The sequence below is a fragment of the Neurospora tetraspora genome (genome assembly GCF_033439725.1).
Source record: "Neurospora tetraspora strain CBS 560.94 chromosome Unknown B0H65scaffold_5, whole genome shotgun sequence".
NCBI lineage: Eukaryota > Fungi > Ascomycota > Sordariomycetes > Sordariales > Sordariaceae > Neurospora > Neurospora tetraspora.
Window position 1 is genome coordinate 1,793,927 of NW_026944387.1, and position 14,598 is coordinate 1,808,524.

Consider the following 14,598-nt stretch of genomic DNA (forward strand, 5'->3'; position numbering starts at 1 on the left):
TTGCTATGGATTAGAGACCGAGACCCTTGCTAGTGGTGGCTTTAGTACCCTTGCTACGTTCCTTATAGGAGGAACGCGTTAATTAGAGGCTTGGTCCTAAGCTTAAGTAATACGATATTAGAGTTATTAAACGAAAGGCCCTTGTTAAGAAGAAAGAGCAAAGTTATTCCCGGGAGTTCAAGATTTAGGTAAGAAAGCGAATACGATATAGATTATTCGATTAGCGAATTAATTGTTAGCGGGATATAGGTTATTATTTATATGGTATAAATTAAGGTACCCTTTAACGGGGTCTACGTTGGACTTCTACAACGACGACGTAGAGGAGTAAGAGGATTTGACGATGTTTACCCTATCGAAGGTTTTTACGATATTTATAACTATAAGGTGGCCAAGTTTTATAATATCTCCGAATTGAATATTAACCGCTGGTGGAAATTGAGGGCTTTCATCCTTTTTAATTTAGTACGCGAGAGTATAGCGAAGTAATTAGAAATAGAGTATTAATTATATGAAAAGTTCTGGCTTACGCGCTAAGAGAATGGTTTAGTTATGATAGTTTGGTTTCGCCGATATTCTATATTGCTTTTTAAACAGATTTACCCGGAGGAAGCCTATGAAAACGAATTTTGCTTCTCTCGTAGCTAATTTAATAGCTTCTTAAACTGGTTCTGTATTACTAATCGAAGGATTATATACTAAGCCTAGAAATTGCTAGTCGAATTGTATTTGAAAGTAAGCTCGTTTTTGAGGTAAGTATTACGGGGCAAGGCGATACTAAACGTTGGGGGTAGACTAAGACTTGTGTATTTGCACAAGGAAGAAAGGAAGCTATAGAATGTATACGTAGCTCGTAAGGGATAAACCCAACGGTAAATTCATAGTACGTATACGTAACTAACCTACTTACCACCTCGGTACCAAGGTAGTACGATATTAGCTGTAATAATATAGCTAATTAGAAAGTATATATTAACCTGGCAATTATTACCGTAGTAATACCGCGATTAAATAATAATTATAAGTTAGCCCTATAATACTTCCCCGGGCTAAAAATGCCCTCGGGGTCTAAAAATATAATAAACCGTTCCCTTCTAGGGATTTAAAACCTTTTAATACAATATTTATAACTTTTCCTAGCGCCGTTGACGCCGGTACTTCGCCCGCTTAATATCGGAATAACCGTCTTACGGCCGGCACTATATCTATCTCGAACGGCCCGGGTTTCCCGACCGCCTTTACTAATGAAATGGAGCAAAAATATATTACTATAGAAAAGTATAGCCTACCCCAAACCTTGAAGTAAGGTACTAATTTGAAGGTTAGGAATAATTTCGCGAGGATGCTAGAATAAAGCCTTTAAACCGTAGCTATTAACTACTAAAGGAAGGAGGGGGAAGCAAAGCTTTACCCCTAAATTAATTGCCCTAGAGTTGGGAGTAGATCTAGAGGTTAAATTCTTAGGGAGGGGATTACGAGTAAATTTAACGGTCAAATTTTTTAGGAACGAAGTTCAAATATATTCTACTAATTAAAATAATATTTAATTTAAATTACCTATTTCTTTCCCTCTCGTTTTAAGGAAGAATACTACCCTTTTTATCCCTACAAATCTCTATTATAATTACTTACCTTCGGAATTCGGAAGAGACGGTCCAATAAATCTATTTTTCCTTATCCGAATTACTTTACTTTTAATAACCCTTTTAATTTATATTAAAAAACTAGAAAAAATTCCCCAAATCAAACTTCCCTTTAAATTTACCTATAAATCCTCTTAATAGACTTATTAAAAATTAAGACATTAACTTTAAAAAATTATTATAAAGAAAAATAATATAACTTCCTTTTTACTACTATATTTAAAAATCCATTCTTTAATTTCTATTTCTTCTTTATTCTATTTTTTTAGCTCGTCTCTCCTATTACCTTACTTTTCTCTTATCGGCCTTCTTCTTTAAAACCCGCTTCTTTTTTTCCCTATTAATTACGTACCAATCCGCCGCTGTAACGTCCCTAACGAATATTAAATTAATTTAACAAAGTAATAATATATCCTAATAAATTAAATCTCTAAAGGAAGGGTAATATTTAAATTCTATATTTATAACCCTTATCTCTTTAAGAACGGTCTTACCCTCTAAAAATTCGGTATTTACTATAATTTTAGTAGGTAAATAAAAATTATTAATTATTACCCGGTCTTTTATATTATATTCAACCTTTATATTTAACCGCTTCCGACGAACCCTTTTTTTGCTCTTTATTTAAAAGGTAATTAAAACTTCCTTCGTCTTCAAGAGTATTAAAAGAATTATTAATTTAATACCTTCGAAATATAGATTAATTATTCTATTATTAATTAAGGCGGATTAAAAATTTTAGCCAGGTAAATTAATAATTCTTTTCGCCTTCTTATTTTTCCTTTTTATTTATTACTAAATCCGAAAGCTTACTTTAGACTAAGGCGGGAAATTATATAGGAAATCGGTATCGTACTACTCTTTAGAACCGATTTATTAACCTACTTTATTATACTTATTCGGTTATTTTAACCTCCTAAAATAAATAGGAATTTCATTAATTAACTATTTATTATTAAATTAAATATAATAGTAAATTAATTCTTTCTCAACTTTCAATATCGCTATACCTCTTTATTAAGTAATTAATATAATATTATAAGCTATCCTTATCTATTATCTAATTATTATTTTTTCTAACTAAATCGAGTCGTGAATCTAAATCTACTATTTCTAATATATTCTATTCTCTTAATATATAAATATTTAAGAGGGGGCTCTCAATTTATTGATTAGTAAATTCTTATAGGAAGTCTCAATAAAAAATATCCTAGTAACTTCTATTATTTAAAGACCGTACGTTTAAATTAAATATTATTCGGGGAATAATATATTTATTTAAGAAATTTTATTATTTGTATTACTAATCCGTTCTCCGTTATTATCTTTATATATATAGTTTCTAATAGAATATTCCGTATAATTCTTTTTATTGTGAATTCTTTATTTTAGTCGGTATCTGGGGCCAAATTAAAATAGAATTATTTAAATTCTCTTTAATAGAAAATCACGAAGACGAAATAGTATTAGTAATAAATTAGGAAATATTATTACTGCGTTTTTCCTAATTAATATTTATAAGTCGATTCTATACCGGGTAATTCGTTATTATTATTAATATACGTAATATTAAAAGGGAAAGAAATATAATATTATATATTAATAAAGTTTAAAATTATAATCTCCTAAAATATAGTATTATAAATTATTTTATTAGGTTAATATAGAGGCGGGAACGGAGGATCTTCTCCGGTTATAATTTCTATAATTTCTTAATCTTTTAAATCTATATTAATATCGAACGGAGCGGATTTATCCCTATCAATAATATTAGTCTTTAAGTCTAACTGAAAGAATTTCCAATCTGTTACTTTATTGAAAGGTTTCAATTAATTATAATAGAATAAATAAACTTTTTTAAATTCAATTTTAATATTAAACTATTCTATTACGTATTTATTCTATACCCCTAAATTATTGTAAATACTCCGAATAATATTTAAAGGGAGGTTAATAATAATAGTAGGAAGGAAGAGCGGATTAAAAAGTACGCTTATAATAAATTAATCTAGTCCTAATATAAAAGTTAAAAAATTTCTAATAAGGGAAGAGTTTACTTTCAAAAATCGTTATAATAATAATAATAAAAAAGGAAGAGTAGTAAGTGGGGAAAGAAAGTAGGGGGGTAACCTTCTTTTATAAATATTTAGTAAATTATTTATACTAAATATTCCTTTCTAAACTCTTATTTTTTATAACCTAAATAAGTTCCTTTACGTAGGTTTTTCTTTAAATTCCTTATCTTTCTATTATTTTATTTTAAAAAGGGGTAAAAAAGCGAAAACTTTCTTCGAAAAAATCGTAGTAAATAAATATTTAAATATAAATTAAACACGTTACTTTTTAATTAAATATTCTTTAAATATAATTTTAATAAAAAGGGTACCCTCTGTCTCTTTTTTTAATTCCGTTTAATATTTAACTACCCTCTAAATTATCAATTATTTAAAAGAAGTAACCTATAATTTAATTTAGACTCTTTTATTTAACTTTTTTACTGCCTAATATAATTACCCTTCTTCTCTTCTAATAAAAAAAACTTACTTCTTAACATAAAGATGATTTATAATTATTTAGTTAAATATAAATACTTTTCTATAAATAATACTTACTAAAAGCACCTCTTATTTAAATCTATTCCTCTGTACCTTCTTATAATTAAATTTTTATTTCTTCGTTTTTTTAGAAAAGGAAATATTAAATTCCTAATGTACCTTCCATCTTCTAATTTCCTTTTTCCTTTACTATTTATCCTAAATTCTACTAAATTACCTTTCGAATCTTCCTTTCGAAAGCTCTTTTACTAAATATAACAAAAGCCTTCCCCCTCTCTCTTTCTTTAATTTTTCTCAATACTTAAATAACTCTTCTTCCATAATCCTTCGTTTTTATATAATAAAGTTATACAATATCCAAATAATTTAGTAATCCCAATTTACTCCCTATATAAAATAATCTAATTTAAAAAATAATCCAATATAAATTCCCTCCTAAATTCTAAAATATACCTCCTTAGCTTATACTCTCTAATATCCGTAAAATTAATTATATTATTTAAAAGCACCTTATCATTCCCAAAAACAACCCTACTATTCTAATTTCTTATTTCCTACTAAGGACTAATAATAACCCTCATTATACTAACGAGCGGCCTAATAGTAAAAAATAATTCCTTTTTAAAATATATATTAATTTATTTAATAATTACCCTATTTCTACCAATAATTTACAAAATATTTCTCTCCGTCCGGCCTACCCAATTTTTACCTAATTAATATAAATTTATATTATTATTCGTCCTTCCCTTATTAGTAAACTATATTTAAAATAAATTCTCCCTAGCGTAAATAATTCTAAAGATATAATTAAACTCTATAATAATTTTAACTTCATAGAAAAGTACTTTAAAATAATCTAAAAATTCATCCTCAACCGTAAATACAAAAGTAGAAATTATTAAAAAAATGTTTATTAAAAGGAAGTGCGGCTAGCTTTAAGGATTCTATCTAATATATATACTTAAAAAGAAAGAACGTATCCTTAATTTAATGATCTAAACATTTGGAAAAAAAATCAATCATTTATTCCTAATTTATTAATTTGTTTCCATTTATACTAACTCTTTTTTCTTTCTAAAAACCGTATTATATATACTTATTATAATAAAATACTTTAAAAAAACGTTCACCTCAATTTATACCGAATGGCAACAATAGGAAATTATTAACGTCTAGAGTCCTTTTATTAAATATATATTTCTACGTAGGACTATTAAAGAGAGAATCTACAATAATTATATTTAGGCTGGTAAATCTACTATAAATTATATTACTTCTTCTAAATTTATCGAATCCCTTAAAATTTATATTAAATAATACCCTAATAAATTGAAAAAAAAAATATACTACAATATCTAAGAATAGAGAAGGAAGTAATACTCCTAATATATTAATTAATAATTACCCTCCTTATAAATAATAACGTATTAATTAACCCATCAATACCGGGTAAAATAATTAATTAAAATATATTCGGTACGAAATAGAAACTCTAAATTTGAAGGGTCAGGGTAATAACGTTAAAAGTAATCGGGAAGCTTAAAAACTATTAGAAATAATTATAGAAGGATCGGATTACAACGAAGATTGTGAAATAGATTAAGAGGATAATAATATAGGGGAAGTAATTAATAATATTAATTCGGACTAAAATTTGAAATTAATTACGCATTAAAATTCTTTTCGGTAATAATTTCTTCGGGGGGGATAGAAAAAAAATAAAAATTTAAGGCGATTTAAAATAGAAATAAAACAAATTATAAAATAATAATGAAAACATTATACTCTTCCCTTAATATAAATCCACTCGTTTCGTTTTGATATTCGGTCTTCCTTTCGAAAATAATTAAAGATTAATCGGCCACTTTCGCCCAAAAAAAAAAGGAAAGAAGAAAAGGATAATAATAATTACTAAGAAAGATAGGAAAAATATAAAAAAGGGGGGGTTTTTATTAGTAGAGGGTACTAATTTCTCAACCTTATAGCCTAAATCTACTCCTCCCCAAATATATAGCCTGTAGAGGGTTAATAATTTAAAGTAAAAACTAATCGGGAAATTTATATTATAGAATTAGTAGGGACTTCCTTTAATTAATAGCGCGGAAAAATAAAAGACTTTATAAAATAATAAAATAATGAAGTAATTAATAGAAAAACTAAATAAAATCGAAAAATAATAGAAAAAAAAATAAGAAAAAATCGGCAGTCGGTCAATCATTGTCTCTCGGTCGGGGTATAAGGTTAAGTACCCGAAGGTCTATTATTCCAAGGGCTAAATATTAATATATTATTTTAGTCTACCCTAGAACGGACGTTCCGAGGTCCTAAGTATAAATTTATTCGGCCAATTCTGAAAATTCTGCACCCAATCCTCTTTTCCTCTTATCCTCCCTTCTATAAATATATTCTAAATTAATTATCTATCTACTTAAATTCTTATAAATATAGATCTCTCCACTCATTCGTCCTAAACCTTAATTTAAATACTTAATAGTTTACCTTTAAATAAAATTACCTCAATCCGGGTATCCTTTAATATACTCTCTCTCCTCCGCTAGCAAATACTAAATTTTATTACCCTCTTTTCTCCAGTAATACCCTATTCGTTTCCTTCTATAACTAGGAAATATAGCGCTTTCCCCAGCGACTCTTCTAATATTAATTTATTATTAAATAATTTCAAGTCTCTGTTACCTCCTCCGTCCTTAGGAAACAACTATTCCTAATTAAATAATGATTTAGGATCTTCCGTATCTAATATATATCTATCCTTTACAATAACTTCTTCAATCCTTATAACGCCAATAAATTCATTAATCGCTGTACTATTTAAAATACTAATATAGTATATATTCCCTAACTTAAAAATTGAATAAATGTAATAAGGGCCCTTCCAATAAAAGGTTAATTTCTTTATAACGCTTATATCGATTTAGCGGACGCTATTATGAATTAGTATTAAATTATTAATTTCCATTTAACTATTATTCAATTGCATTTTTCGTTTATTATATTTATTATAATAATTAATTATAATTTCCTTTACTATAGCGACCTTCTCAATTCTTTAAATAAATTAATACTTAATCTCCTCGTATACTTTTATAATTGTAGCGATCAACTCCTCCCTAATTATATCCTTATTATCATTTTTCTAATTTACGACCTACTAAGAGAATAAATTAAATTTAATAGGAAAAATCGGGTTATAATTATACGTTAGCTAAAAGGGAATATATCCGTAATTATTTCTAATTATAACATAATTAGCGAAAAGGACGTAAAATAAATTCTTTTTCTAATTAATACCTTTTCTATTAATTATTTTAACTACTAAAGAAGCAATTATCGCGTACCCTTATTTATTTATACCATTAATCCTTAAATTATAGGAAATTACTAATTATTTAAGGATCCCTATCGTTAAAAGAACTACTATAATTTTATTTCAAAACTCTAAACTACTATCAATTAAAATTATTAATAAATATCCCTATTAAAAGAAAAATAATTAGAGAAATTTAATAACCTTCTTAAATTTAATATTAAATAATAAAGTAGCTTTAATATAATTAGATAAATTATTATAAGCTTTTAAAAAGAATACTCTTTTCCTATTAAAGTTTAGTAAATATTAAATATCTAATATCCATTTCCCGAAAGGTTAGGAATTCGGGTAAATCTATTAATAATTGTCTTCGAGTTTCTTCGAATTAAGTTTCTAATACGCTAAGTAAGAGTAGATTAATTCCTCTATTTAAAAATATACACCTTTTTAATAATAATACTCTGTAATATGGTAAAATATTCCTTTTCGGCTTTAGTATCCTACTTCGTTATAATAACGGTTTATAATTAGTTAACGTTCCTTCGGGCTATTTATAAATTTCTTTAAGCCTTTAAATAAATAAATTAATAATAATTAAAAAACTCTTTCTAAACTAATATATTTAATAATATTAGTTTAGAATTAACGTCCAATAGCAGTTCCTTTTAAATAGGAAGGGATTTAATAAATTATAAAATAAACGGCGGATTCTTATAATTATCTTGATTAATCGCCTTAAAGAATAAGCTTAGGGTTATTTACGGAAATAATAAAAATAAAATAGATTTATACGTTAATAAAATCGTCGATATCTTCCTTATACTCTTTTTTATAGAAAGCCGAAGGTCTAAAGGGTTTATAAAATAAACCGTTAATTACCGAATGCTTACTACTAAGGATATACTTAATATTAAAATCGAAAGTTTTAGTTCAAGCGATCTATTTTATTAATAGGGTACCGGGGATATTGCTAGTAGTATTATTAAATTAATAAATTAGGATTATAGTAACGGTTTCGATAATAAAACGGGTACTAAATAAATATCTTTTTAAATACTTTAAAGTATAAAAGCGCCCCCGAAGTTCTCTTTTTATAATTTTATACCGTTTTTTAACGTTGGTTTAAATCCTGCTTTTAAAATAATATAAATATTTCTTACTATTAGGGCTAATCTATTCTAAAATAGCCCCCTATCCTTTTAATAAAACGTTAATTATAAAGTAGATTATCCTATACCGGTGGTTATTATAAATAAAAGTAATTAAAATCAAGGTAATAATAACCAAGTATTAAAATTATTCTATAGTAAACTATTGGTTCTCAACTTACTACTATTTAATCATTTTTTTAATTAAAATATATAAAGGAATCGTAATAATACCAAAACCTTTAATCTAAATCCTGTAATAATTAATAACATTTAGGAAAGCCCTAACCTACTTTAATTCCTTACCCCTTCGGTTATATTAATATTTATAATATATTTATTTATTAATTTTAATACCTCTATTAATAGTAGGCGTACAAATCTCAAACGTATAGAAATATTTTATTAATATTATTTCCTTTTAATACTATTGAAATTTAACGGCGGCGATCGTTCTTCCTATTAATTCAATATTAAATAATATTTTATTAATATTAATAAAGTATTCTAAAATGTATTTCCTAATACCCTTAATAATAATTACCTCCCTATTATAATTAGTTTTAAAACCTTTAATACAAATATTATTAAAGTAGGGCTAATAAATTCTAAGGATTAAATTATAGAATATCCAAATTATTACCCTTATAAATTAAGTAATTAAATTAATATTATTTTAGAGTAAGGTAATTATCCGGAAGTAGTTAATAGTGGTTAAGAAAGTTATAAGGTCTTAATTAGCTTCGTTAAGAGGGATTTAATTATAATTAAAAAAAAGAATAAATAAAAATAGTATTTTATATCCTCCAAAACCCTTATTAAATTCCTTATAATTTAAGGGTAAATTTGTATCCTATAAAATAATTCTATTAATCCGCTAAATATTATTAATTAAACGTAGATTTCTATCTTTCTTTATAATAAAGAATTAATTATTTTAGTAGGTAGTATATTTTTTTTCGAAAATCCCTTTTTTAATTTAATCCACAAGTAAATTATATACTTTAATATAGAGGGCTTTTAGGATAGGGATAACTTTCGTCTACTAAATTAAATATAAAATAGTATAGATCTCCTAAAAGGGGATAATTTTAGAATTGAATTTTCTATATTCAATAAAATCCTAAGTAAGGGTACTTTCCCTATTATAAAGGATATAAATAAATAATTCGATTTCGCCTTTATTTGGAGTATTTTAAACCGTTTTTAATATAATTTAAAAACGTTCTTCTATTAATTTTAATCTTCTAATTAACTCTATAAAACTAGAAATAAGATAATAATCCTATTTAATACTAAATTTTTTGAAAGCGCTAACGATCCATTTTTAAATTACTTCTAACTTCTTCGCCTTCTAATTAAAATTGCCTTTAAATTTTAAACCGTCCGAAACTACGTTATTAATTAAATTTATCTTTTAATCTACCCTCTTCTATATAATATTTATTTATATAAAGAATAATTTATAACTTAAATTATTTAATCTTCCCTTCGGTCTAAAAGCTTACTTTAAAATAGATTTTCTTATTACTTTCTTCAATTTTTTTAATAATATTTTCTTTAACCGACGCTTTAATTAAAAGGGTAGAATAATTACTTCTATTTTAACGTTAATACAATTCATTTCTCCTCCCAAAATAAATTAATATTTATTAAAGTTAAACGTATTAAAATTCTTAATATACTATAAGAATCCGTACTTCTCCTTCTCTTTATATAAAAGTTCTATAAATTCCTCCGCCGCCAAATTTATTAAATAAATAATTTATTTATTATCCTCTTTAAATTCTATTCAATTAAAGGGTTCTATTACTTTTAACAAATTATTCCTTTTAACTCTTTTTACGCTTAACTATATAAGGGCTATAATTACCATAAGGGAATTAAACCCGCTACCTATTTTTGGGCGCTTCTTTAAAAATATTAAAATTTATTATTAAGGCGGCGTAAATTATTATCTTTTCGAAGGTAATAGAAACGTAATTCCTACCTCCCTTTTCATACTTTATATAAATATTAGTATTTTAGGAGAAAGGTAACCCTAAAATAATTTCGTAGTATAATAGGGCAATTTTAATAATAAAGAAATAAATTTTCTATCTCTTATTAAAGAATTAAACCTTCTCATAAGTTTTACTAAGAAATTCCTTCCTTTCTCTATTATTATTGATATTAATAATTTTTATCGTAACGTTCTAAAAGTTGAACTTATTTATTAATACTTTATAAATAATATTATATTCAGCTTGAATATCCAATAAAGTAACGATCTTTATATATCCTTTATATTTAATTAAAATAAATAAAATAAGTAGGGGAATAAGACGGATAATTAATTTTCCCACCAAATTCGATTTATTAATATATTTAATTTAATTAGTAGCGACCTTAATATTATCCCTAAAAAATACTATTCTAATAAAAGAAGACTTTTACTTATTAAATTTATTTTATTTTAAAAGGAAGGAGATTTCGGCTAAATTAAAATATTTAATATATTTATATATAATTTCTATTAAATTAATCACTATTTCGGGTACAAATTCCAGCCGTCCGATACTAATATTATTAATTTATACCGTCATTATTTTTAGGATAACGGGGATAAATTTATTAATTTCAGTGTTATTATTAGGCGTAATACTATTATGGTATTTAAATTCTAGCTTAGGAAAGCTATCTATATTATAAAAAATGCCGGAAAACTATTTTACCCAATTATAAATCGTAAGGGCGTTAATAAGGTTATCCTTTACAATCTCTTCAATAATTACTATAACTTTAATATTTATAAATTTTATTATTATAGGGTATATTTCTTTTATTTTTAAAAAGTCTCCGCGGACCTTCTTAGCAAGGGGCTAATTTACTCTAGCTTCCTTCATAGTAAAAGAAACTTTTTTAAGTATTATTATTAGTAGTTCTATTATATAAATTAAAATAAATAAATTAATCCGGGTTTCATCTTCTAAAGTAATTCCGGGCTATTTCAAAGCTTTCTTTAGTATTTCTATAGCGGACGGAAGGGGTATAAGGGCGAATAGGGGAATAATAATAGAATTAATAATAATATTTTCTATTCGGGCCTTCTTTAATTCGCTGTTACGAACTTTAAGCGATGACACGAGTCAACCAAGCCACCGGGAACACAACAGCCACGTGGAGGCTGGGTAGTGTAACCTTCCCAGGAATAAGAGCCAGGATCGGAGCAAGGAGGGCTCTCATCTGCCAAGACAGGCTCATGAGACAGTCAAGAGCTCATGAGCTGAGAAGAAGCTCATGAGACGTCTGAAGGCTCATGAGCCAGTTCACGATCAATGAGCCAGACACATGTAACTAGAATTACCAGAGTATAAAGGGACGACTGGAGAACTCAGATTGTCAGATAGTTCGACAGTAGTTAATAGACCATCGTCATCAGAGACACGTATAACGATACTTGTTGTGAACCTTTTGGCTTCACCGAACTGCACCTGATAGTTTACTTCCTTCAGCTATCTCATTTAGGCAGATCAGACTGCCGTTCGTCACATTCGCTGGCTATAATAATAATAATATTTCGTAGGGAGTTAATCTATTCGTCTTTCTTATTAGAGTCGGACAAATCGGTAATTTAAAGGGATTTATTTATTTTGGCATTTAAAATCTATATAGTATACAAAATAATTATATAAGGACGAACTTTAATTATAAATTTGTGAAGGCTATCGAAAATTCCTATTTAAATAATATTAATGTTAGTAGCTTTCTACGTCTTCCGCTACTAATCCTTAATTTATTCCTAATATATTTTAATACCTTGGTAAAATAAATTAAAATAAGGAATGAAATCGAAATTATTAGAATTATTTACCTTATATATATCTAATTCCTATTTTTTAAATTTAAAGTAATTAGCGTAATTAAAAAAATACTATGATTAAAGAGCGGATTAAATTATTAAATTAGCCCTAACGGGTAATAGAAGCATATAAATTTTAAGGTAGATAGTTATTATAATTTAATACTTTACCCTTATAAATTACTATTCTTACTAATCTCTACGGATTAATTCCTTTATAAATAGTAATATTATAATTATAATCAATTTCTCTCTATTTACATTCGTAAATAAAATAACCCTTAATACTATATTAATAATAAATTTACCAGTAAAGGGTGCCTAAATTATAATTATTATAATTATTTCTATTATTTCTAGTACTATAGAAGGTTAAAGCCAATATAATATTACTTTAAATACTAGCGGACATAATATAATTAAATTAATTAGTATTAAATTATTAAACGGGAAGGGGAAGTTAATAAATAGGAGGTACATAAGTATTAATATAAGTAATAATTAACCGCTCTATTTAAATAATAAAACTTTCTCTAGCCTTTTTATTAAATATAATGATTTTTTTAACGGGCTTAATAATTTTAGTAATAACCTTCTTAATTGTAATAAACTCGTTTTTAAAAGAATTAAAGGAGGAATCCAAATTAATAACTTTTTTTTACTTTTATACTTCTTAATAATTATCTCCTCTTTACTATTATTAGAACCGGAGGATTCGCTAATATCGATATAATTAAACTACTTAATAATAAATTTAATTAATTGCTAAAAGAAATCGTTCTGAATTATTTTATATAAAAAGTCATTAAATTTATATACAAAAGTAGTAATTATATAGCGAATATCAAAATATAATCTTTTATAAAAATTCTTAATAGCAAGCCAATTAATACTCTTATAATTAACGGAAAATTAACGAACGAATAAAGCGGAATAACTAATAATAGCGTCTACAATTTTTATTTTCTAATAAAGGACGTACTTACTATAAAACTTTTTTAGGGTAGCAAAAGTATTATTAATCTACTCCGGGTCCTTAACTTTATCAGCGATTTTAAAGGCCTTAAAGAATTCTTCTTAAATATAAATCCTTTCGTCCTTAAAGTAGCGGAAAAGACCCTTATTAATATCCTTAGGTTCTTTCTTATACTATTAGAACTAAATATTAATTTTAACCTCTTTATCGATAAAGTTATAAAAGCCGATTTTATTTTCGAAGAGCTCTAAGTATTTAAAGACCTTTTTACTATTAAATCTCTTCTTAGGGATAATATCGTAAGCGAAAATAATATTATTAATGAAGAGGGTTGCAATAGCGTTAATAAATATTTTAATAGTAGGAATAGATATATCTTAAGTATTAGTAGCGGTATTAAGTATATTTCTTAAGAAAATATTATTAAAAGTAAGGAAGTAATAAGAAGGGGGAATAATAATAAGGTTTATAAATAGTGAATAAATAGAATAAATATTAATATCGAAATAAATAATTAAGGGGGAACTAATTTAATATTTTTATTAAAATAATCTTCTTCGTATAAATACCTCTATACTATTAGTATTCGGTTTTTACAATCCTCGGTTAAAAATCCATTCTTTTAAAATATTTAGTATATTATCGTTAATTATTACCTAAAATAACGAAATCCCTTATTTAACTTATTAAAAATTACTTTTTAATTAATATAATTTATTTTAATTAGGAATATTTTTAATACTATAGTAATTATAGGTAAAATTCGGAATATTATAATAATTATACTAAGTAGGGGTTTAATTAATTAAAAGAGGAATTCAGTATAAAGGATATAAATATTTATTTATTAAAGGGTTTTAATAAGTAAAGAACGGATCCATTCTTCGTTTTTATTTCGGCTTTTATATTTCTTTTCCATTAATTCGTCGTTTAAATCTCTTATTAATATCTCTTTAATTTAATTTCTTTTCAATTTCGTCTTATAATTTAAATTATTATTAATTTAAATTATTATTAATTTAATTATAAAGGGGGAAAAGGCTAGGGTATTTATCGATTAATACTAGGAAATCATAAATTAATCGAAGAAATAGAAATCTACAT